The 23,839-nt window shown below is 38.1% G+C and overlaps 1 long non-coding RNA gene across 1 annotated transcript; it reads left to right on the forward strand.

Moving 5' to 3' along the window:
* Positions 1-28: 28 nt before the first annotated feature.
* On the forward strand, positions 29-21,903 carry LOC145545417 (uncharacterized). The gene is made up of 2 exons (XR_014082065.1): positions 29-218; positions 21,247-21,903. It is a non-coding gene; the product is annotated as an uncharacterized LOC145545417 (long non-coding RNA).
* The last annotated feature ends 1,936 nt before the right edge of the window (positions 21,904-23,839 follow it).

Genomic DNA, 23,839 nt, shown 5'->3' on the forward strand with positions numbered 1-23,839 from the left:
ACCGCCCCGCCACGCGGGTTCGCGGGTTGGGGTCACGTTGGTGCTCGCTGGTAGCAGTCGGTTACTATGTGAATCAGGGGTGCTTCGATGGGACCCCGGAAAATGATTCAACAATATGATTCAAAGCAGCGGAACGAACAAGGCCACATAACTGCAAGTCTTCACTGCAGCATTGTTTTCATTGGAAGTGGAAACAATTCAGAATGTTCCATGTTAAGGTATTTAGCTAGATTATGGTACAGTTACACATTGGAATATCATGCAGCCATTAATATAATTATGGAGACTGTAAAAACACGGAAAGCTTTGTGATAACTAGAACTGTAGGTTAAGTGAAAAAAATGTGAAATGAAGAGCTATGATTGTGAACAACTATATTAATATGAATGTAGATGAAAAAGGCAGGTTACACACAAAAATGAATAGTTGTAGTAGAATGTTAGGAATGTGTATAATTTAAACATGTAAAGTAGAAAGTAAAGGCAATTGCAAATACAAAAATGAAAGTGATAAAAATTTAAAAACGGCAGTCCTGTCCCTTCTAGAGTTCCACTCCTTAGAGGCAAAGTTTTTGACTCCATCTGTCATTTCTTGTATTTATTTCCATGTAGTGACAGTGCTATTTTTATTTACTCATCAGTTTTAAACAACATTGTTTTTGGTTAGGACAAATGAAACTTGAAGTCTTTTAGAAAATATTTTATTAAAGCCTTAAATGTGTCAGTTCCAAAAAATAGCCCTGATAGCTCAGTTGGTAAAGAATCCACCTGCAATGCAGGAGACCCTGGTTTGATTCCTGGATGGGGAACCTCCGCTGAAGAAGGGATAGGCTACCCACTCCAGTATTCTTGGGCTTCCCTTCTGGTTCAGCTGGTAAAGAATCCACGTGCAATGCGGGAGACCTGGGTTTGATCCCTGGGTTGGGAAGATCCCCTGGAGAAGGGCATAGCAACCCACTCCAGTATTCTTGCCTGGGAAATCCCATGGTCAGAGGTTCCTGGTGGGCTACAGTCCATGGGGGTGGCAAAGTGTCAGACATGACTTAGCAACTAAGCAACAACTATTACATGATAGGCATCGTTTTGGACACTGAGGACAGAGAGGCTTACAGGATAATGTCCTTGCCTTTTTGGAGCTTCTTTCTTGAGATGGGGTGGCAGGAGAGGGGTGGGAGAGGGGAGTGGCAGCCCACACCGAGTGTGATACCCCATATGTGTGTCAAATGAGCATCAGGGAACTGAGTGGGAAGGTTACTGCGTCTTGAACAGTCCTTTGGATTGTTAAATGTGCCAGCTTCTTGGAGTTTTGCTTCTTTGTGCAAGAACACTACAGCCTGTACCAGTGACTTGAGAAATATGCGATAAAAGATGGTCAAGATGGTCAAATTGGCCTTCCAGCTGGGACAGTGGGGTCTGTTTGTATGACACAATGTTTCATCTGCAGGGGTCACCTTTTATTGTCTCTTCACTCTTCTTGGGTTGCATGCATGTGTGCTAAGTTGCTTCAGTCTTGTCAAGACTCTTTGCGATCCCATGGAGTATAGCCTGCCAGGCTCCTCTGTCCATGGAATTTCCCAATACTGGAGTGGATTGCCATTTCCTTCTCCAGATGATCTTCCTGACCCAGGGGTTGAACCCATGTCTCCTGCTCCTTCTGTCCTGGCAGGTGGATTCTTTACCATTGAGCCACCTGGGAAGCCCTCCTGCTTAGGTTAACCCCGTAGAAATACTGCTAGCCTTTATAGGACATCTTCCCAGACAATCTACCTGGAAGTTCATTTCAGGGACCAAGTTTCCTGAGTGGGAGACTCTCTTATAGTTACCTGATCGGGTGAAAGATCACAAAGACAAGATGTGGTGTGTGTGTCTCATGGAAACAAGAAATATTGAAGCTGGAGGGAAAAATTATCCCTTATTTTCTGGTTTGGATTTTAATCCGAGTACACAGCTCATATGCACACAAGCCCCTGTAGAGGGCAGTGATGAACAGGAAGCTGCAAGTCAAACCTGTCTGAGAGCATTTATAAATGCTTAAATCCTTACTGGAGTTATTTCAAAAGTAGAAAAACAGGCTAAAGCCTGTTAGAGACATCATTGCCAATAAATGTCAGTCAGTTATCTTTCCTCGTTTGATTACCTGCACTATATAATCAACAGACCTCTGGCTTGGCCTGTGGTAAATGACAATGCCGTTTTTCCAGTTGTTTAGGCCAAAACCCTTGAACTCAAACTTGATTCCTCTCTTGCTAAATATGATCTCTCAGCAGATCCTATTGGCTCTACCTTCAAAATATGAAACCAAAATTCAATCACCTTTGGAGTCAGTGCTTTCCTGAAGGCCTTAGCCAGCTTAATAAATAAGAAAAAGAAAGAAAAGGTCTACAGATTGCAAAGTAAGAAAGGAGCTGTCATTATTTGAAGGTAATATGAAACTCCAATAGAGTCAAGAGATATTAGAACTAATAGGGTTTGGTAAGGTTGGATACAAAAATCAGTTTCTAAATATTGAATTTTTCTATTTCTGAGCAAAAACCAGAAAATAAATGTTTTAAAGATAACATTTCAATTGCATAAACTATTATGTGTCAAGGAGTAACTCTAATAAAAGGTATATAAGTCTTAAAAGAAAATAAAGTGTTATGATACTAAATAAGACATAGTTAAAAGGTGAGACATACTAAACTCATAGATTGGAAGACTCAATATAGTTAAAATGACAATTCTTCTCAAACCGATGTGTGGAATAATAACTGTAGGTCCAATCAAACCCCAGCTTTTTGTGGAATTTAAGAAGCTGATTCTAAAATTTATATGAAAGTAGGAAGGGCTAAAGATGGCCAAGGGACTCGAAGATAAAATGGTTGGAGGAGTCGCTTCATGAAATATTAAGACTAATAAGTGTTTTGTTTAATAGGTGTAGTAATTATGTCAGTGTAGTTGGAAGCAGGGATAGACAAAAAGGCAGTGGAGAGTAATGGAGAGTCCAGAAACAGAAGCTCCTCTCACTTCCCACACTCCCTTTATGTTTTCCCATTGCCCTTGGCTACCATATGCAATGCCATATGCATTCATTTCTTAATTTAGGGAGCACATTTGTACCTCCTGCTCTAGGTCAGTGCCTTTCCTGCCCTAAGGTCCAGCTTTGCCTTATGCCTTACATTCCATTCCCTCATGTTGTGAGTTGAATAGTGTCCCACAACAATTTATATGTTGAAGTCCTAGCCCCCAGTACCTCAGAATGGAATCTTATTTAGAAATCATATTTATTCATTCAATATATTTTTCAAGCAAAAGTGGTTTTTATTACCATGTGCCATATTCCTTATCTGTTAAGAATAATCTGCTTCTCCCCACCCTTCCATAGGACATGTCTAAGAGTTTTTTTTCTTGATTAATAGACTTAATTTCATTTTGGAGCAATTTTAGGTTTATAGAGAAATGTGCAGAAAGTATAGACAACTCCCATATACATCTTTAATTTGATGTATAGGATCTGTAGTGATATCCCTTCTTTGATATTAGTAATTTGTGTTCTCTCTTTTCTTAGCTTGGCTAGAGGCTTATCAGTGTTACTAATTTTTTCAAAGAACCAGCTTTTGATTTTGTCAATTTTTGCTGTTGTTTTCCTATTTTCTATTTCATTTATTTCTGCTCTAAATCTTATTATTATTATTTCTTATTTTTTTCTTTCTAGTACCAAAAAGCACTATTTTGGGGGTTAGCATTCTTTTTTTTCTTAAACACCAAAAACATTTTGTTTTGGGGTATAGCCGATTAACAATGTTGTGATAGTTTCGGGTGAACAGTGTAACTCTTATTATTTCTTTTCTTTTGGTTACTTTGTGCTTAATTTGCTCTTCTTTCTCTAGTTCTCTAAGGTGGGAATTTAGATATTGATTTTAGATCTTTCTTTTCTTCTATGTATACATTCAATGCTATAAAATTCCTTCTAAGTACTCCTTTTGCTGCTTCCCACAAATTTTGATAAACTGTGTTTTCATTTTCATTTAGTTCAAAATATTTTAAAATTTCTCTTGAGACTTCTTCTTTGACCCATGTATTACTTATTATTTTTGACCCATGTATTATTTAGAAGTGTTTTGTTTAATATCCACATATTTTGAAAATTTCTAGTTATCTTTCTGTTATTGATTTCTAGATTAATTCTGCTGTATCTGAGAGCAAATGTATGATTCCTATTTTTAAAATTTTGTTAAGAGGTGTTTTATGGCCTAGAATGTGGTTTATTTTAGCAAATGTTCTGTGTGAGCTTGAGAAAAATGGAAATAGAGAAATGGAAAGATAGATGACAAATGGAGATCATGTTTCTCATTTTCCTGTTTTTGAAGATCCAGTGTTAAGATGCTAATGTCTCCTTTATTGTTCTAATTATTCACCATAACTGCAGTTGAAATCCGGGGGAGAGTTTTGTGGAAATTGACAAGATGAATCTAAAATGTGTTTGGAAAACAAAGAACCTTAAAGAGCCCAAGATAAGATTGAAGACAAAAGGTAGAGGATTTCAGTGATCGTATTTCAAGACTTAATATAAAGCTATAGTAATTAAGACAGTGTAATACTGGTATAAGGATACACAGACTTATGAAATAAAAATGATTGCATAAATAGACCAATTTATATTGGTTACTTGATTTATGATGAAGGTGCCTTGCAATACAATGAAGAAAAAGAAGGGCTTTTCAGTAAGTGGTGCTGAAATTATTGGGTATCCACATAGGAAAAAATATATTCTTGACCCTTACCTAATACCATACACAAAATTTAATCCAAATAATTCATAAACTTATTCTTCAAGAATAAGGGGAAATAAAGACTCTCTGGGACAAGTAAAAATGGAGAAAATTTGTCACCAGTAGACCTTCCTGGCAAGAAATTCCTAAAAGAATTTAAAGCAATTTAAAAAGAAGGAAAGCAATGTAAGTCAGAAACTTGAATCTACATAAAGGAAGATCATCAAAAAAGAATTAAGTGAAGATTAAAAACTTTTGATCTGGTAAAATTTCGTTATTCTAAGAGTTTGTAGCTGCCTTACAATTTTCTATGTTTGTATTATCTGTGAATAAGAAAAGTTTTACTTTTTCCTTTCTCATCCAGATGGCTCTTACTTGTTTTTACTGCCTTATGCAGTGGGTGAAGCCTCTGGTACAATGCTGAAATGGAAGTGGTGAGAGAAAATATCTTTGTCTTGTTGCCAGACATCCTTGTCTCATTCCTGATTTTCAGGGCAAAGGAGTCAGTTTTTCATCATAAAATATAATGTTATTAGTAGATTTTTACATAAATACCTTTTGTTAGTTTGAAAAAGTTTCCTTTTTTTCAAGTTTTATTAGAATTTTAAAAAGTCAGGAAAGGTACTGTTATATAATTTTAAGCCCTTATTGAGATAATCAATAACCTTTCCATTTACAACTGACCCTTGCACAACACAAGAATTTAGGGACGCCAACCCTAACCCTAATTTTCTGTGAGGCTGAAAATCCATGAATAGATAATTTATAGTCAGCCCATCTGTATACAAGGTTCCTCTGTATCTGCTGTTCCTGCATATTGGAGGATTCAACCAACTGCAGATTGTGCAGTACTGTAGTACTTGCTATTGAAAAAAATCTGAGTATAAGTGGACCCTAGCAGTTCAAACCTGTGTTCGAGGGTCAACCTGTATTCTCTTAATGTAATTAATTTCACTGATTTATGAAAAATATACCAACCTTAAATGGCAACCCACTCCAGTATTCTTGCCTAGAAAATCCCATGGATGGAGGAGCCTGGTGTCCATGGGGTCGCAAAGAGTCGGACACGACTGAGCAACTTCACTTTCTTTCTTTTCTTTACATACTTGAGATAAGTCTTACCTGGTTACAGTTTGGCATATATAAATAAATAATAAATAATGGGTTTGATTTGTTAATATTTTGATAAGGATTCTTTTTATCTCTTTTCTTTTGAGGAATACTGGTCTACAAATCTTTTCTTGTAATGTCTTTGTCAAGTTTTGGTACCAGTGTCCTGTTAGTTCATAAAACAAGTTGGGAATTGTTCCTTCTTCCTCTAAACAATTGTATAAGAATGGTTTACTTTTCCATCAAATATTAATAGAGTTTACCAGTGATAGCATCTGGGCCTAGAGTTTCTTTGGGACTGAAAGTTATGTTTACTTTTGTGTCAGTTTAGGAAAATAATTCATCCATTTCTTCAAAGTTTTATAGTTATTCAGAATAATTATATTTAATAATTTTAATTATTTACAATAATCTTGTATCCTTTATAAAAATCAGCAGGGATCTATAGTTATTTCCTCTCTTTTCTGATATGGATAATATATTTTTTCTTTCTTTACCAGTCTTGCTAGTGTTGTATTAATTTTATTAATATTTTCAAAGAATGAACCATTGGATATGTTACTGTCCCTGTTTTATATGTGTCTTCTATTTCACTGATTTTTGTTGTTATTGTTGTTGTTCTTATATTTATTCCCTTGTTTCTAATTTCTTGGCCATAACTGTTAATTTGATTTTGACTTTTGGAGATGGAAACTTCAGTTCAGTTCAGTCCCTCAGTCGTGTCCGACTCTTTGCAACCCCATGAATTGCAGCACGCCAGGCCTCTCTGCCCATCACCAACTCCCGGAGTCTACCCAAACCTATGTCCATCGAGTCAGTGATGCCATTCAACCATCTCATCCTCTGTCATCCCCTTCTCCTCCTGCCCCCAATCCTACCCAGCATTAGGGTCTTTTCCAATGAGTCAACTCTTCCCATAAGGTGGCCAAAGTATTGGAGTTTCAGCTGCAACACAGTCCTTCCAATGAAAACCTAGGATTAATCTCCTTTAGGATGGATTGATTGGATCTCCTTGCAGTCCAAGGGACTCTCAAGAGTCTTCTCCAACACCACAGTTCAAAAGCATCAATTCTGTGGCCCTCAGCTTTCTTCACCGTCCAACTCTCACATCCATACACGACCACTGGAAAAACCATAACATTGACTAGACGGACTTTTGTTGGCAAAGTAATGTCTCTGCTTTTAAATATGCTGTCTAGGTTGGTCATAACCTTCCTTCCAAGGAGTAAGCGTCTTTTAATTTCATGGCTGCAATCACCATCAGCAGTGATTTTGGAGCCCAGAAAAATAAAGTCTGACACTGTTTCCACTGTTTCCCCATCTATTTCCCATGAAGTGATGGGACCAGATGCCATGATCTTAGTTTTCTGAACGTTGAGCTTTAAGCCAACTTTTTCACTCTCCTCTTTCACTTTCATCAAGAGGCTCTTTAGTTCTTCTTCACTTCTGCCATAAGAGTGGTATCATCTGCATATCTGAGGTTATTGATATTTCTCCCAGCAATCTTGATTCCAGCTTGTGTTTCTTCCAGCCCAGCGTTTCTCATGATGTACTCTGCATATAAGTTAAATAAGCAGGGTGACAATATACAGCCTTGACGTACTCCTTTTCCTATTTGGAACCAGTCTGTTGTTCCATGCCCAGTTCTAACTGTTGCTTCCTGATCTGCATACAGGTTTCTCAAGAGACAGGTCAGATGGTCTGGTATTCCCATCTCTTTCAGAATTTTCCACAGTTTATTGTGATCCACACAGTCAAAGGATTTGGCGTAGTCAATAAAGCAGAAATAGATGTTTTTCTGGAACTCTCTTGCTTTTTCGATGATCCAGCAGATGTTGGCAATTTGATCTCCGGTTCCTCTGCCTTTTCTAAAATGAGCTTGAACATCTGGAAGTTCACGGTTCACGTATTCCTGAAGCCTGGCTTGGAGAATTTTGAGCATTACTTACTAGCGTGTGAGATGAGTGCAATTGTGTGGTAGTTTGAGCATTCTTTGGCATTGCCTTTCTTTGGGATTGGAATGAAAACTGACTTTTTCCAGTCCTGTGGCCACTGCTGAGTTTTCCAAATTTGCTGGCATATTGAGTGCAGCACTTTCACAGCATCATCTTTCAGGATTTGAAATAGCTCAACTGGAATTCCATCACCTCCACTAGCTTTGTTCATAGTGATGCTTCCTAAGGCCCACTTGACTTCACATTCCAGGATGTCTGGCTCTAGGTGAGTGATCACACCATCATGATTATCTGGGTCGTGAAGATGTTTTTTGTACAGTTCTTCTGTACATTCTTGCCACCTCTTCTTAATATCTTCTGCTTCTGTTAGGTCCATACCATTTCTGTCCTTTATCGAGCCTATCTTTGCATGAAATGTTCCTTTGGTATCTCTAATTTTCTTGAAGAGATCTCTAGTCTTTCCCAATCTGTTGTTTTCCTCTATTTCTTTGCATTGATCCTTTTTCCCCTAATGAGCATTTAAACTGTCAGTTTCCCTCTAAACACTGCTTTCGCTGTCTCCCACAAATTTTGATACATTGTTGTTCATTATTGTTTGGCTAAAAATATTTTCCAGTTTCTATTATGACTTCCTCCCTCAGTTTCTTTAGTTATCTTTCTGTTACTGATTTCTGGCTTAATTCTGCTGTGGTCAGTGAACATTTTTATGAGTTTCAATCTTTTGAAATGTGTTGAGAGTTGCTTTATGTTCGCATACATGGAATTTTGTAAATGTAAATGTTTAAGTATACTTGAGAAGAGTGTGTTCTGTAGTAGTTGAACATAGTATTTCACAAATATCATTTCGATCAAATTGGTTGATAGTTTTTATTATATGGCGGAGTTTTTAAAAAATGCATTCTGATGTAATCAACACCATGACTCTTATGAGGTGGTGTTAGCACCCATCTTATGCCTGGCTTGTCCTTGGCAGAGGAGGTGACCCAGGTGTGTCTATAAAAGGACCATAGATATTAAAGTTGGCCTTACCCTTTACTCTCATACAGATAGCATACAGGAGAGAAATGGGTACCTGTTTCCTAGGAAGGACTTATCGCTGTCTGAAATTTAACTCCCTTGACCTTGTTTCTGCAGCCTTTCAATGACTTAAAATATGATATTTGTTTTTGTTTCTAGTTTTTTCTATTTGTTGTGGCAGGAAACTGCTCCTACTATTTACAACCTAACCTAACACTAAGTAGTGTATAAAGTTTCTCTGTAGCCTTCTATGGTGAAAATATATAAAGATGAATTAAGAAAAAAATATCTACCCACTGGCAGAAATAGATGAAAAAAGGCTTGTATGTAGTAACTTGTGCTTTGGATGGGAGGAAAAATATCAATCTGTCTGCCTTCTAGGTGTTTACTTCAGGTTCAATTTCCTGGTCACCAGTTCTGTCTTATCTTCAGCTGTCTTTCTCAGCTGAGAAAATAATATAAAAATTGGTCTAAGCTTTTGATACTTCTGCCTGGTACATGCAAATGCCAAAACACTTGGAAGAAATTCTCCAAGAAAAAGAATTCACACTAAAGATGAGTTCCTAAAAAGAGATAGAACTCATATGGAGGCAATCTACTATGAGTGACAAAAGTCAGGAATATAGAACAGTAAGAAATTGAGATAATTGAACCACACTCTGAAAAACATAATAAATATGTTTGCAGTGGTCAAAGACACAATACAGGGGATTAAAATCCTAGAAAAGTATGCACTGTTAGAGAAAGACCAGGCAAGTTTTATAGACTCAAGTAGAACTTTTAGAAAAGGAAAAGAAGTGATTGAATAGCTAGCTAGAGATCACTGATAAGAAACCTGGTAGCTAAATCTAGGGCAGATCCTCAGGAAGCAACAAAAATTGATAGAGATGGGGATGAAAGAAGATAAGAACAAGGTGGAAGAAAGACAGCTAACATATAACCGAGGATGCCAGAAAGAAAGAAAAGAGAAAACGAAAAACAGATAAAGTTTGAGAAGGTAGTATTTGAAAAAGTTTTCAAATTGATTAAAATTGTGAATCTTTATATTTAAGAAACATAGTGAAATAAACAGAATAAATAAAATTAGACATCTAGACACAGAAGTAAACATGAATGTCAGTGACAAAATACACATACACAATCTTAAATGCAATTGGAGATGTGATAGGTGAAATTTTCACTTATTGAGGTATGGGGAAGTCATTCTGGCCTATTTGTGATTTAACTTAAACTTTATGCTAACCAGACAGCCTTTTTATGGCCTATCAGGCATACACTGTTAATCTGATTTAACTGTTAAAGAAAAGAATGCGTTAAGAAAATAAAAAATGGAGTAACTGTGGTTCAGGAATCCAGAAGGGAGCTGGGTGGCCATTGTGGATGTGATTTCAGCCACGTTCTGCCTCACTGAGAACCTGAATTTTCTGAACTGTATCAGACTCAAGGACACCACCAACCATTCTCAGAATAATATCTGCTAAGCAGCCGCCATCTGTGGTCTCAAAGTCTCTTCTCATAACTATGCAGCCATTTTGCACCCCAGCCAATCCTTGCCTAACAAGCACCCTTATTTTTTTTTACCAGTGATAATTATAAGTCTTGACCAACAACTTATGTAATTTTGTGGGGTTTGCCTTTATAATCCTCCCCTTTTATAGCCTGGGGAACACAATTCAAGTGCTTATTGAATCTGTGTCTCCTGGGCTATAGTTCTCAGTTTGGCTCAGATAAAACCCTTTTCTGTTCCTGTTATAATTTGGCTTATTGGTTATTTCCATAAACAGAAGGAAGACATTTGTCTAGAAAAGTAATATTTAGACCAAAACCAGCAATAATAGAGTCCAGAAATCAATGAAATCATATTTTAAATATTAAAACAAAGTAATTGTCAATTAGAAACTGTACAAAATAAACTGTCATCCAAAAACAAGAGTAAAAAAACTGAAGAAATATGATTTATCATTCATAGAGTGTTTAAAAATACTTGAGCATGTCCTACAGGAGGAAGGAAATTGAACCCAGAAGGGAAGAGTGAGATGCAGTAAACAATGGTAAAGAATGTAATGAGCAAATATGAGTGTTAACTTAGATTACCAGGTAAGCACTGACTTCATAAAATAATAATAATGACAGATTTGTAAGGTATAAAAGATAAAGTTGGAATAAAATATTATGTAACAATTAAAATGGGGTGAATTATAAATTCTTTTAAGGTTTTTGTACTTGGGAGAAGGATGAGAGCTATCATGTTTGACTTCAAGCCTCACAAAAAAAAAAACAAAACAACAACACGTTAACCAGTGCAATAGAAATAGGATCCAAACTAGCCTATGTGGTGAGGAAAGAATAAAGAAAATTTACAATTGGCCAATAATTGCTTATTGTATTGAATCAAGAGATCCTCGGCATTGTTATCCATCAGGGAAATACAAATCCAAGACTCTATGAGATGATTGTGATCAAATAAATAATAAGTGTTGTGGAGAAATCAGAACCCTCATATACTACTAGTGGGAATGTAAAATGGAGCATCTACCTTGAAAAACAGCCTGGAAGTTCCTCAAAAAGTGAAATATAGAGGCACTCTTTGATCTAGCAATTTTACTCCTATGGATATGCCCAAAGGATTGAAAGCATATGTTTATACAAAAACTTGTACCTAAGTATTCATAGCAACGTTATTCATAATTGCCAAAGGTGGAAACAATCCCTGTGATTATCAGTTGATGAGTGGATAAACAAAATGAAGTACATCCTTACAATGGAAAAATATTTAGCCATAAGAAGGAATGAAAGACTTGATACATGCTCCAATATGGATGGGCCTTAAAAAAAGTATGTATGCTAACTGAAAGAAACCAACCACAAAAGCCATACAGCAATACATTGAGATTTGAAGGGGGGATAATTTATCATTCCCCTCTCCCTCTCATAGCCCCCAAAGGATAATCTTACTTAGAATTTGAGAACACTCCCTGGAAAATAAAAGAGCTCAGAAACTGCTGAGCCTCTGAGTCTCAGTTTCCTTTCCAAACTCATGAACTAGGTAAGTCATTCTTTCCCCCTGGGGAGGCGTGAGTGATGGAGACTGGAGAAAGATGCCAGATATGGTTCTCCTATACTTTTTCTTCCTTTTTCTTCTTGGCAACCTTTGTCAACATTGCATGGTACATTAATTCATTCATTCACCAGATGATTATTAAGCACCCACCGTAGGGAAAATGCGTAGTGAAAAATGTAAAGATTGGGCTGCAGCTTTAGGGAGCTAGCATTTTGTTTGGGGGGATGACAACACTAAATATTTCAACAGTTAAACAGCAGTCAGCCCCTTTCAGTACTGGGTGTTCCAAAGCTCAGTCCTGCAATTCTTCTTGACTTCAATTTCCACTCACTTACTTGTTGACTTCATATCTCAGGACTGAATTAATGCCAAGGACTCCAGCCTCAACCTTTCTCTTGAACTCTGGTCTAATCTGTCTGATTTTAAAAAATGAATATTTAAAAGCCATCATAAATTTATCTCTAAAATCAATCTCTAATCTCCCTCCCTCCACCTCTTCCCAACCAAATCTTCTCACTTTTCAGTTTTCCCAGGAGCTGGTATCTCCATTGCTCAAAAAACTTGAGGTTTTGCCTTTTCATGAAACACATCTAATCCACCTGAAAATCCTGCTAGTTTTACCTTCAAAATATGTCTAGAATTTTATGCTATTTCGTTATCTCCACCACTGTCATCCTGGTCCAGGTCACCATCATTTCTTGCCTAGATGTTTATAATAATCTTCTAACTCCCGCTTCTGCCTTGACCCCTAAGGTCTGTTTCCAACACAGCAGCTAGAGTGAATCCTAAAGGTTAAGTCAGGTTGCATAATATCACGTAAACCCTCTAGTGAGTCTTCTTTGGGCTTAAAGGAACATCCAGAGTGCTTACAATGGCGTCCAGTGTCCTCTGGGATCTGGCCCCTGCTCCCTCTCTGACTTCCTCTCCACCTATTCTTGCTTATGTCCATTTCCCTCCCTTTACATTGGATTCCCCATTGCTCCTTAACCTGCTGAGCATGCTCCTGCCTTATGGCTTTTGCACTTTGTTCCATTTGAGCAGGCAGCTCTCCTTCAGATACCAGCATGGTTTCCTCCCTTGCTTCTTGTGGGTTTCCATTTAAAACTGAGAGAGACTACCCTTAACATTCCCCACATCACTCATTAAAATCTGATATAATTTCATTACTTATGTGTTTATTGAGAACAAATGCTTCAGGAGGACAGCAACTGTTTAATTCCTCATGTTTCTAACTAGTGCCTTATGTCAGCATCTGACATGTAAGTGCTCAGTGTATATTGTTGAATGAATGAGTCATTTCATATCTGTCCAAGACATCAAAAAAGAAGTGTTGTAAGGCAGTGCATACCTCATTACCAAATAAATAATATGTACATTTTGATAATATTAATGATATATAAATTAATGATTCATATATATTAACATTATACTATGATTAAATATAATATTAATTATACAGTAATACTACGTATTAATATATGTATACTCTTTTTCAGATTTTTTCCCATTATAAGATATTGAATATAGTTCCCTGTGCTATACAGTAGGACTTTGTTGTTTATTTTATATAAAGTAATGTGTATCTGTTACTCCCAAGCTTCTAATTTATCCCTCCTCATCTTTCCCCTTTGGTAACCTTGAGTTTATTTTCTATGTTGTGAGTGTTTATTCTTTGCACTCAATATGCCAGCAAATTTGGAAAACTCAGCAGTGGCCACAGGACTGGAAAAGGTCAGTTTTCATTCCAATCCCAAAGAAAGGCAATGCCAAAGAATGCTCAAACTACCACACAATTGCACTCATCTCAGACACTAGTAAAGTAATGCTAAAAATTCTCCAAGCCAGGCTTCAACAGTACATGAACCATGAACTTCCAGATATTCAAGCTGGATTTAGAAAAGGCAGAGGAACCAGAGATCAAATTGCCAACATCCACTGGATCATCGAAAAAGCAAGAGAGTTCCAGAAAAACGTCTATTTCTGCTTTATTGACTATGCCAAAGCCTTTGACTGTGTGGATCACAACAAACTATGGAGAATTCTGAAAGAGATGGGAATACCAGACCACCTGACCTGTCTCTTGAGAAACCTGTATGCAGATCAGGAAGCAACAGTTAGAACTGGACATGGAACAACAGACTGGTTCCAAATCGGGAAAGGAGTATGTCAAGCCTGTATATTGTCACCCTGCTTATTTAACTTATATGCAGAGTACATCATGAGAAACGCTGGGCTGGATGAAGCACAAGCTGGAATCAAGATTGCCGGGAGAAATGTCAGTAACCTCAGATATGCAGATGATACCACCCTTATGACAGAAAGCGAAGAAGAACTAAAGAGCCTCTTGATGAAAGTGAAAGAGGAGAGTGAAAAAGTTGGCTTAAAGCTCAACATTCAGAAAACTAAGATTATGGCATCTGGTCCTATCACTTCATGGCAGATAGATGGAGAAACAGTGGAAACAGTGACAGACTGGGCTGCAAAATCACTGCAGATGGTGACTGCAGCCATGAAATTAAAAGACGCTTACTCCTTGGAAGAAAAGCTATGACCAACCTAGACAGCACATTAAAAAGCAGAGACATTACTTTGCCAAAAAAGGTCCGTCTAGTCAAAGCTTTGATTTTTCCAGTAGTCAAGTATGGATGTGAGAGTTGGACTATAAAGAAAGCTGAGCGCCAAAGAATCATCACTTTTGAACTGTGGTGTTGGAGAGGACTCTTGGGAGTCCCTTGGACTGCAAGGAGATCCAACCAGTCCATCCAAAAGGAAATCATTGAAAGGGTGTTCAATGATTGATGATGATCAATCAAGGGTGTTCATTGAAAGCATTGATGGTGAAGCTGAAGCTCCAGTACTTTGGCCACCTGATATGAAGAACTGACTCATTTGAAAAGACCCTGATGGTGGGAAAGATTGAAGGCAGGAGGAGAAGGGGACGACAGAGGATGAGATGGTTGGATGGCATCACCGACTCAATGGATATGAGTTTGAGTAAACTCCGGGAGTTGGTGATGGACAGGGAGGCCTGGCGTGCTGCAGTCCATGGGGTTGCAGAGTCAGGCACGACTGAACAACTGAACTGAACTGAGTGTTTATGCTTTGTAAATAAGTTCATTTGTATCTTTTTTATAGATTCCAAATATAAGTGATAACATATTATATTTGTCTTTCTCTTTCTAACTCAATTCACTTAATATGATAATCTCTGGGTCCATCCATGTTGCTGCTAATTGCCTATTATTTTTATTGTTATTACCAGTCTAATAATTATATGCAACAGTCATCTGTTCATTATTATATTAAACAGGCAAGATTGATGTCCTATTATTTTATTTAGGTTAATAACAAAACCTGACATGAGTAATGGATAAAACATGAGGAAATGGGACAATTGAAAGGAAGAGAGTGGGAGTTAAACTTTCCTTCCTATATGACTTACATCATTTAAAAAAAGTCATTTCGTTACTGTGCTTCCTATTCTAGTTAGTATATTCAATTCATATAACACAGAAATTTCCTAAGCCAAATCTATGTTTTCCAGTTGGCATACAAAAAAGTAATTTCTTCTGAGAAAAAACATTTTGGTCATACACATGGTACACTGGAAATTGATTAGGTTTGATTAATCTGTCCTGCAAAAATCTTTACAGAAATGAGTGAAAATATTTTAACAACTTCTGCTTCTTGAAATTACTTGCCAATATTATCTTATTTTACCTGGTACCTTCTCTTTCTATACGATGAATTATATTTTCATGACCAGAATTAATATCTGTTTGAATTTTCTGTTAACAATGTGCTTAATTATGGAAGGATTTTGGCACGAAAGCACTACTGATTTGGTCATAGTTCCTACTGAAGTGTTTTCTTAAATTTCTTTACATTGTTAGACAATGTAAAGCAAGGAACATTTCCTGAGATAGAGAACCTAAGCAACAAAAACAAATATGTCCATTCAACACATTTATTCAAAGCTATGAGCCAAACGTATTGTGAGGAACTGGACATTCAAAGAATGAATAAGACCCTCCTGCAAGGAGCTGTGTTACAAAACTGACTCAGTGACTGGAGTGTACATTACTGATTTCAAATTCTGACCTTTTTTCATGGTCATGGATGTTATTTGTAGGAATAGTTCTGGAAGCACAGGTTTTCTGCATTCTTACGTAGTCACTTAAAGCAGCTGACTTGCCCAAGGACTGAAGAATACCCTAGAATACCCCTGAGATCACCATCTGTTTTTTAATATATGTGCAATAATATGTATTAGTTTTACCCTATGAGATAGAAGGGTCTTCAGGATGGTGCGGTGTGGGATGGGGTATTTGGCAGTTTCAAGACTGCTTGGGAATCAGGCTTTAGGTAACCATCTAGGGAACCATAATCAAGTGACTCTAGGTCTTAGTTTGTGAAAATCGCTCAGTCATGTCCAACTCTTTGCGACCCTATAGACTGTAGTCCACCAGGCTCCTCTGTCATGGGATTCTCTAGGCAAGAATACTGGGAGTGGATGGCCATTCCCTTCTTCAGGGAATCTTCCTGAACCTGGATCTCCTGCACTGCAGGCAGATTCTTTACCTTCTGAGCCCCCAGGGAAGACCCCTGGGTCTCAGTTTGCCCATTTCTAAAACAAGACAGCTGGATTGCATCAGCAAGTCTCAAAGTGAATATGCATACCAGTTACCTGGGCATTTTGCTAAAATGCAGACTCCTATTCAGTAGATTGAGGGTGGGGCCTGAGACTCTGCATTTCTAACAGGCTCTCAGGTAATGAACGCCCCTGCTGCTGGACCATGGCCCACACTCTGAGTGGGCAGGGTGAGAGTAGCAATATCAAATTCAAAGATAAGGTGAGCAATATATGTAATTTTAAATGTCTAGAAGCACATTCGAAAGGTAAAAATAAATAGGTGAGATTAAGTTTAATGACATTTTATTTAATCTTACATAATCCAAACTGTCTTTACATGTCATCAATATAAAACATCATGAATGGAATATTTTACATTCTTTTTTCAATATTAGGTCTTTGATATCTGGTGTGTATTTTACTTACGGCACATCTCAGTTTGGACTAGCCACATGTTAGGTGCTCAATAGCCTTGTGTGTGCTGCTGTTTAAGACCTTATGGGGCTAGAACATCTCTGCTGCCAGTTTCAGGGCTGGTAACATCCTTGTCTTCCTTACATTTCTTGATTCTTGTCTCCAGGTGGCGCTAATGTTCTTTGATTCGTCCTTGATCTTTTTTTTTTTTTTTGCTGCAGGAGAGCTCTACAAAAGGTCACTTAACATATTTATTTATTTACTCATCTAGTTCCTTCTCTTAATTCATTCATCCCATAATATATGTTTACAGGCTATACTAATGGCTAGTATATTATATTCTCTGAAACTTTGTCCACTAACTAAAATGCAATAAAATTATTATTAAGTATGCCAAAGTGAATTACAGAAGGAACGCTTAAAGTCATTCTTGGGGGGCATAGCTATATAAGACTGATCACTGATTATATATTTTTAGACACAATATGGTGACCAGCTATTTAACAGAACTAATGTAGAAACAGGAAAATTGCTGACTAGTTTATAAAAGATTTAAATAATAACTTTGTGACATGGTGGTTTTATGAAAGGGAGGAAGGTATTTCTCTTCCTTCAGTTTTATCTAATACAGGATGACTGATACTCCGTATGGTGATTTAGGTGTTGAATTTTCTGGAAGGGAAATGATGCTTATAAAAACCTTTATTTCAACTGTATAATTTTGTGTATATGCCGGGCATACTATAGAGATTACATTTTCTAGAATAATTTTAATACTCAGGCTTAGTTTTAAGAAGGTATGTCCAGGACTTCCCTGGTGATCCAGTGGTAAGACTCCATGCTCCCAATGCAGTGGGGCAGGATTCAATCCCTGGTCAGGGAACTGGATTCCACATGCCACAACTAAGAGTTAGCGTGTGGCAACCAAGACCTAGTGCTCAGTCATGTCCAACTCTCCGTGACCCCATGGACTGTAGCCTGCCAGGCTCCTCTGTCCGTGGAATTTTCCAAGCAAGAATACTGGAGTGGGTGGCCATTTCCTGCTCCAGGAGATCTTCCCTTTCCAGGGATCGAACCCACGTCTCCTATGTCTCCTGCACTGGCAGGTGGGTTCTTTACCACTGCACTACCAGGTAAGCCCTAAGACCCAGCACGGCAAAATAAAATATCCAGGTTTTTTAAAAGCTTGATATTATTTCTTTTGTCTGCTTATGACTCTAATGTTAACTAAAATGTCAGGTATCATGAACAAGTAGTTTAAATGTGTTAACCCATCCTCAGAGTAAACCAGTGAGGTAGGTACTTTTATTATCTCCGCATTTCAAGTGAGGAAATGGATGCTCTAGAGATTAAATCGTTTGTCCTGGGCACATGACTATTAAGAAGAGACAGTGTGAACCCACATCCAGACTGTTGAACCCTCAAGTTCATTCTCTTAACTACCATACTGTATGGAGGAGACTCTCTTCCTCTGTCTTAAGCTGAATTTGCTGATGACTCTACAAAACAGTCAACAAAAACTACAGTCTACAACATCCAAATTTATAATATCCGTAACGGGCAGGAGATTGTCTTTTATAATGATAAGGCATACATGTTTAAAACGAGGTCAGAGGGCTAAAGGGTCAGCTATCTTTGGTCTTAGTTCTCATTTGACTCGTAACTGTATATATACTGAGTAACCTGAAAACTCTGCTTTCTGTGAGACAGATTGAATGGGGATCTCTTTCACGGTTGAATAAGTTGAATATATGACATGATTCCATGATAACTCACATCACGAATATAAATTTCTCCCACTTAACCATTGTAAAAATATACTCATCATATTGTTTCATACACGGACTTCTCAACAGTTTTTATCTGCTTTCTTTGTTCTTTTACTATTTATTTTTTACTATAATAGTAAGAAAATTAATTGGAGTATAATTGCTTTACAATGTTGTGTTAGTTTCTGCTGTACAACAACATGAATCAGCTATATGTGTACATATATTACCTCCCTCTTATCCTGCTTCCCACCCCTCTATGTCATCATAGAGCACAGAGCTGAGCTCCCTGTGCTATACAGAAGCTTCCCACTAGCTATCTGTTTTACTCATGGTAGTGTATTTATGACATTGCTAGTCTTTTAATTACTCCCACTCTCTTCTTTCCACACTGTGTCCATTTTCTACTTCTGCGTCTCTATTCCTGCCCTGCAATTAGGTTCATCAGTAGCATTTTTCTGGATTTCATTTGTATACATTAATACATGATACTTGTTTTTATGTGCTTTCTTTTTGATGCATATAATAGTGATACAAAATTGTGTGTGTATGTGACAGGGAGAGAGAGAGATACAGAATTGAGTTCAAATCCTTGCTTTGCCACCCTCTGGCTCTGTTATCTTGGGCAGCTTGGAAAACTGTTTTGGGATGTCAGTTTCCCCAACTGAAAATCGGGATTGATGTATTTTTTCTGAGGATTAAATGAGATGGTATATGAAAAGTCTCTAGCATATATAGCGTATACTCCAGTTAACACTCAGCCATATTCATTTTGTAGAATGATGAGATAGAGATATCAGTAAGGTACATCCATACCTGTTTACTTTTTAGAGGAACTTGTTATCTGCCAACAGATGGAATCAGAAAACTGAGACTACACCCCAGGCAAAGAAAAGTCTACTCCCCTCAATTCCCCAAATTCTCAATTTTTTGATGAAATTGGGCCAATTTTATCTAATTTATGCAGCAAACTGCTTTCCTTCGTTACTTTGCCTTGGCAGTGAAAACCAGTCTCTTAAGTCATCTTGTTGATGAGCTTATGAAGACATTACGGTATTTGGCTCCCTATCTTACCCAAGTTCCCTGGATGAAAAATTTCTTTCCTTCCCATCTTCAGACAAAGGATTTGTAACTACTTTAGTATATTATTGAAGCAAAGAGACACTTAACGGAAACGTGACTCTGGGCTGACTTTTTATAGATCCCATTTGGATGCATTCGATGCATTGCTTCAAGTTCACAGGTGGAAAAAATACATTGTTTTAAAAATGTCAACATTTCCTCATATATGAGGAATTATTTTCTTTCTGTTTTGTTTTTTCTTTTCTTTCTTCTCTTTCTTCTTCTTCCTGCTCCTCCTTTGTGTGTGTGACTGCATAAAGAACATACAAATCTTGAAACATTTCATTGGATTCTTGAAAACCAGCTCAAATAATTTTTCCTCCTTATATATGCTCTTTTGTTGCTGGTCAGGAACATAGCCACCTAAGCCAAGTGGTCACAGTTCACTTCACACATAATGGAGAAGAAAGATCTGTTTTAATTCTCTGAAGATGCAGATAGTCTGCTCCTGACACTAGAAGGGGATCTTGGAAAAAACGATTCATGGATAGAACATGATCTCAGAATATTCTCCAAGGACTCAGAAGGTGCCCAAACAAATATGGAGTATAAAAATTTCCCTGTGTCATGTGTATGGGAAAGGAGTGGAGGGTTGGAGAAAGAAGGAAAGTTTTATCAAGGAGAAAGGCAGACAATAGCCAGACATGAATGATATCTTAAAATGGATAAGGGAGATTCGAGCGTGCTGATTAGATTATATACAAGGTTGAATTGAGAGAGGATTTTCCCACAAAGGAAGCTGGGATCTGCTGTCTTTTCTGTAGAGGAGCTGTGAAGTAGATAGTGGCGTGTGGAGAACTGGTGGTAGGAGACAGTCCAGGCACGGTTTCCCATAGCTCCTACCCTACCCCCAACCTCACATTATTGCACGGCTGGGAGTGAGGTGCAGAGATGCAGTGGAAGTAGTCCAGGCTTAGTAACCACAGGAGAAGGAATGTGAATCCCAGTTCTAGTTCTAAGTGAGCCTGGCAAGTGAGTCAGCTATGCAGGGCCTCAATTTCCTCCTCTGGAAATGCAAATAATATCCGTCCCAATAACCTAACCAAGTTGTGAGAATCACCTTAGAGGATGCAGGGGAAAGTGCTGCGCAAATTATCAAGTGTTGCAAATGTAGCCTAGTGATAACAATAACCCACAGAACCAATGAAGCTTGCGTCTGTGCGTTTCTGCAGATATGAGGTTCAGGTTTGCCATGAAATCTCCTTCCCTTCTCTTGGTCAGATGACAGATGGGAGGACTTGGTTGGTCTCCATCAGATGGAATTCATTCATATTACAACAGAGAAGAGCCAGCCAGCACCTTGCCTGCAGGCTCTCTTGCCCTATAGCTCCAGTCAGAAGTTTTCTTATTCCCTTCTGTGTGCCAGACCCCAAGCTAGACAACTCACCTAGGCTTTCTTACTCTCTGGTTTGCAGGAGAGGAAATGGAGGATCCAGTAATGAAGACATTTACTCAGGGTGACACAGCTATTAAACGGCAGGGCCAGGATTCTAAGGCAGGAGCTCTTTCCCCTACCAGGGTAAAGGGTAAGTACAGTTTTTCCTAGTTTTCCTCATCTTACACCGCCACCCCCCTTCCTCCGTCTCTCCTCCTTATTATCCTTCTCTCTTCAGCTCCCTCTTTTCTCCTCTTCCCCACTTCTTCTTGAGGTATGAAGCTTTCTTTACTAAATAAACACAAGAAACTTAAAAAGGAATGAAAACACAGGTGAGGAGGAGTTGAAACTCTGCTAAATGTGGCTTTTTCCAGAGTCCTCAGGAAAAGCACTAAAGAAATACACTCTTTATTCCAGTCTCTGTAAGAGCTTCTTTATTCAAAAATATCATTTCCACTAATTTCACGGGAAATACACAAATATATTTTTATTGTAAATTTTAAAAGTTGAACATTACAGATCAAATTAAAATCTCTTTTGAGTCCTTTTATTCTGTTGACGGAGGTTCGTGACATTGTACAGGAGACAAGGATCAAGACCATCCCCAAGAAAAAGAAATGCAAAAAGCAAAATGGCTGTCTGAGAAGGCCTTACAAATAGCTGTGAAAAGAAGAGAAGTGAAAGGCAAAAAAGAAAAGGAAAGATATACCCATTTGAATGCAGAGTTCCAAAGAATAGCAAGGAGAGATAAGAAAGCCTTCCTCAGTGATCAGTGCAAAGATATAGAGGAAAACAGTAGAAAGGGAAAGACTAGAAATCTCTTCAAGACAATTGGAGATACCAAAGGAACATTTCATGCAAAGATGGGCTCAATAAATGACAGAAATGGTATGGACCTAACAGAAGCAGAAGATATTAAGAAGAGGTGGCAAGAATACACAGAAGAACTGTACAAAAAAGATCTTCACGACACAGATAATCACAATGGTGTGATCACTCACCTAGAGCCAGACATCCTGGAATGTGAAGTCAAGTGGGCCTTAGGAAGCATCACTACGAACAAAGCTAGTGGAGGTGATGGAATTCCAGTTGAGCTATTTCAAATCCTGAAAGATGATGCTGTGAAAGTGCTGCACTCAATATGCCAGCAAATTTGGAAAACTCAGCAGTGGCCACAGGACTGGAAAAGGTCAGTTTTCATTCCAATTCCAAAGAAAGGCAATGCCAAAGAATGCTCGAACTACCACACAATTGCACTCATCTCACACGCTAGTAAGTAATGCTCAAAATTCTCCAAGCCAGGCTTCAGCAATATGTGAACCATGAACTCCCAGATGTTGAAGCTGGTTTTAGAAAAGGCAGAGGAACCAGAGATCAAATTGCCAACATCTGCTGGATCATTGAAAAAGCAAGAGAGTTCCAGAAAAACATCTATTTCTGCTTTATTTACTATGCCAAATCCTTTGACTGTGTGGATCACAATAAACTGTGGAAAATTCTGAAAGAGATGGGAATACCAGACCACCTGACCTGCCTCTTGAGAAACCTGTATGCAGGCCAGGAAGCAACAGTTAGAACTGGACATGGAACAACAGACTGGTTCCTAATAGGAAAAGGAGTACGTCAAGGCTATATATTGTCACCTTGCTTATTTAACTTATATGCAGAGCACATCATGAGAAACCCTGGGCTGGATGAAGCACAAGCTGGAATCAAGATTGCTGGGAGAAATATCAATAACCTCAGATATGCAGATGATACCACCCTTATGGCAGAAAGCGAAGAAGAACTAAAGAGCCTCTTGATGAAAGTGAAAGAGGAGAGTGAAAAAGTTGGCTTAAAGCTCAACATTCAGAAAACTAAGATCATGGCATCCGGTCCCATCACTTCATGGCAAATAGATGGGGAAACAGTGGAAACAGTGTCAGACTTTATTTTTCTGGGCTCCAAAATCACTGCTGATGGTGATTGCAGCCATGAAATTAAAAGACACTTACTCCTTGGAAGGAAAGTTATGACCAACCTAGACAGCATATTGAAAAGCAGAGACATTACTTTGCCAACAAAGATCCGTCTAGTCAAGGCTGTGGTTTTTCCAGTGGTCATGTATGGATGTGAGAGTTGAACTATAAAGAAAGCTGAGCACCAAAGAATTGATGCTTTTGAACTGTGGTGTTGGGGAAGACTCTTGAGAGTCCCTTGGACTGCAAGATCAAACCTGTCAATACTAAAGGAAATCAGTCCTTAATATTCATTGGAAGGACTGATGCTGAAGCAGAAACTCCAATACTTTGGCCACCTGATGCAAAGAGCTGACTCATTTGAAAAGACCCTGATGCTGGGAAAGATTGAGGGCAGGAAGAGATGGGGACGACAGAGGATATGATGGTTGGATGGCATCACTGACTCAATGGACATGGATTTGGGTGGACTCCGGGTGTTGGTGATGGACAAGGAGGCCTGGCGTGCTGTGGTTTGTGGGGTCACAAAGAGTCAGACACGACTGAATGACTGAACTGAATTGAAATTCTATTTTCTACCCCATATATAAATATTATTACCATTTAGTATGAAAATGAAAGGTTTGTTGTTCAGTTGTGTCCAACTCTTTGTGACCCCATAGACTGTAGCCT

The sequence above is a fragment of the Giraffa tippelskirchi genome, chromosome 1, assembly GCF_054371585.1.
Source record: "Giraffa tippelskirchi isolate mGirTip1 chromosome 1, T2T-mGirTip1v1.2.pri, whole genome shotgun sequence".
Classification (NCBI taxonomy): Eukaryota; Metazoa; Chordata; class Mammalia; order Artiodactyla; family Giraffidae; genus Giraffa; species Giraffa tippelskirchi.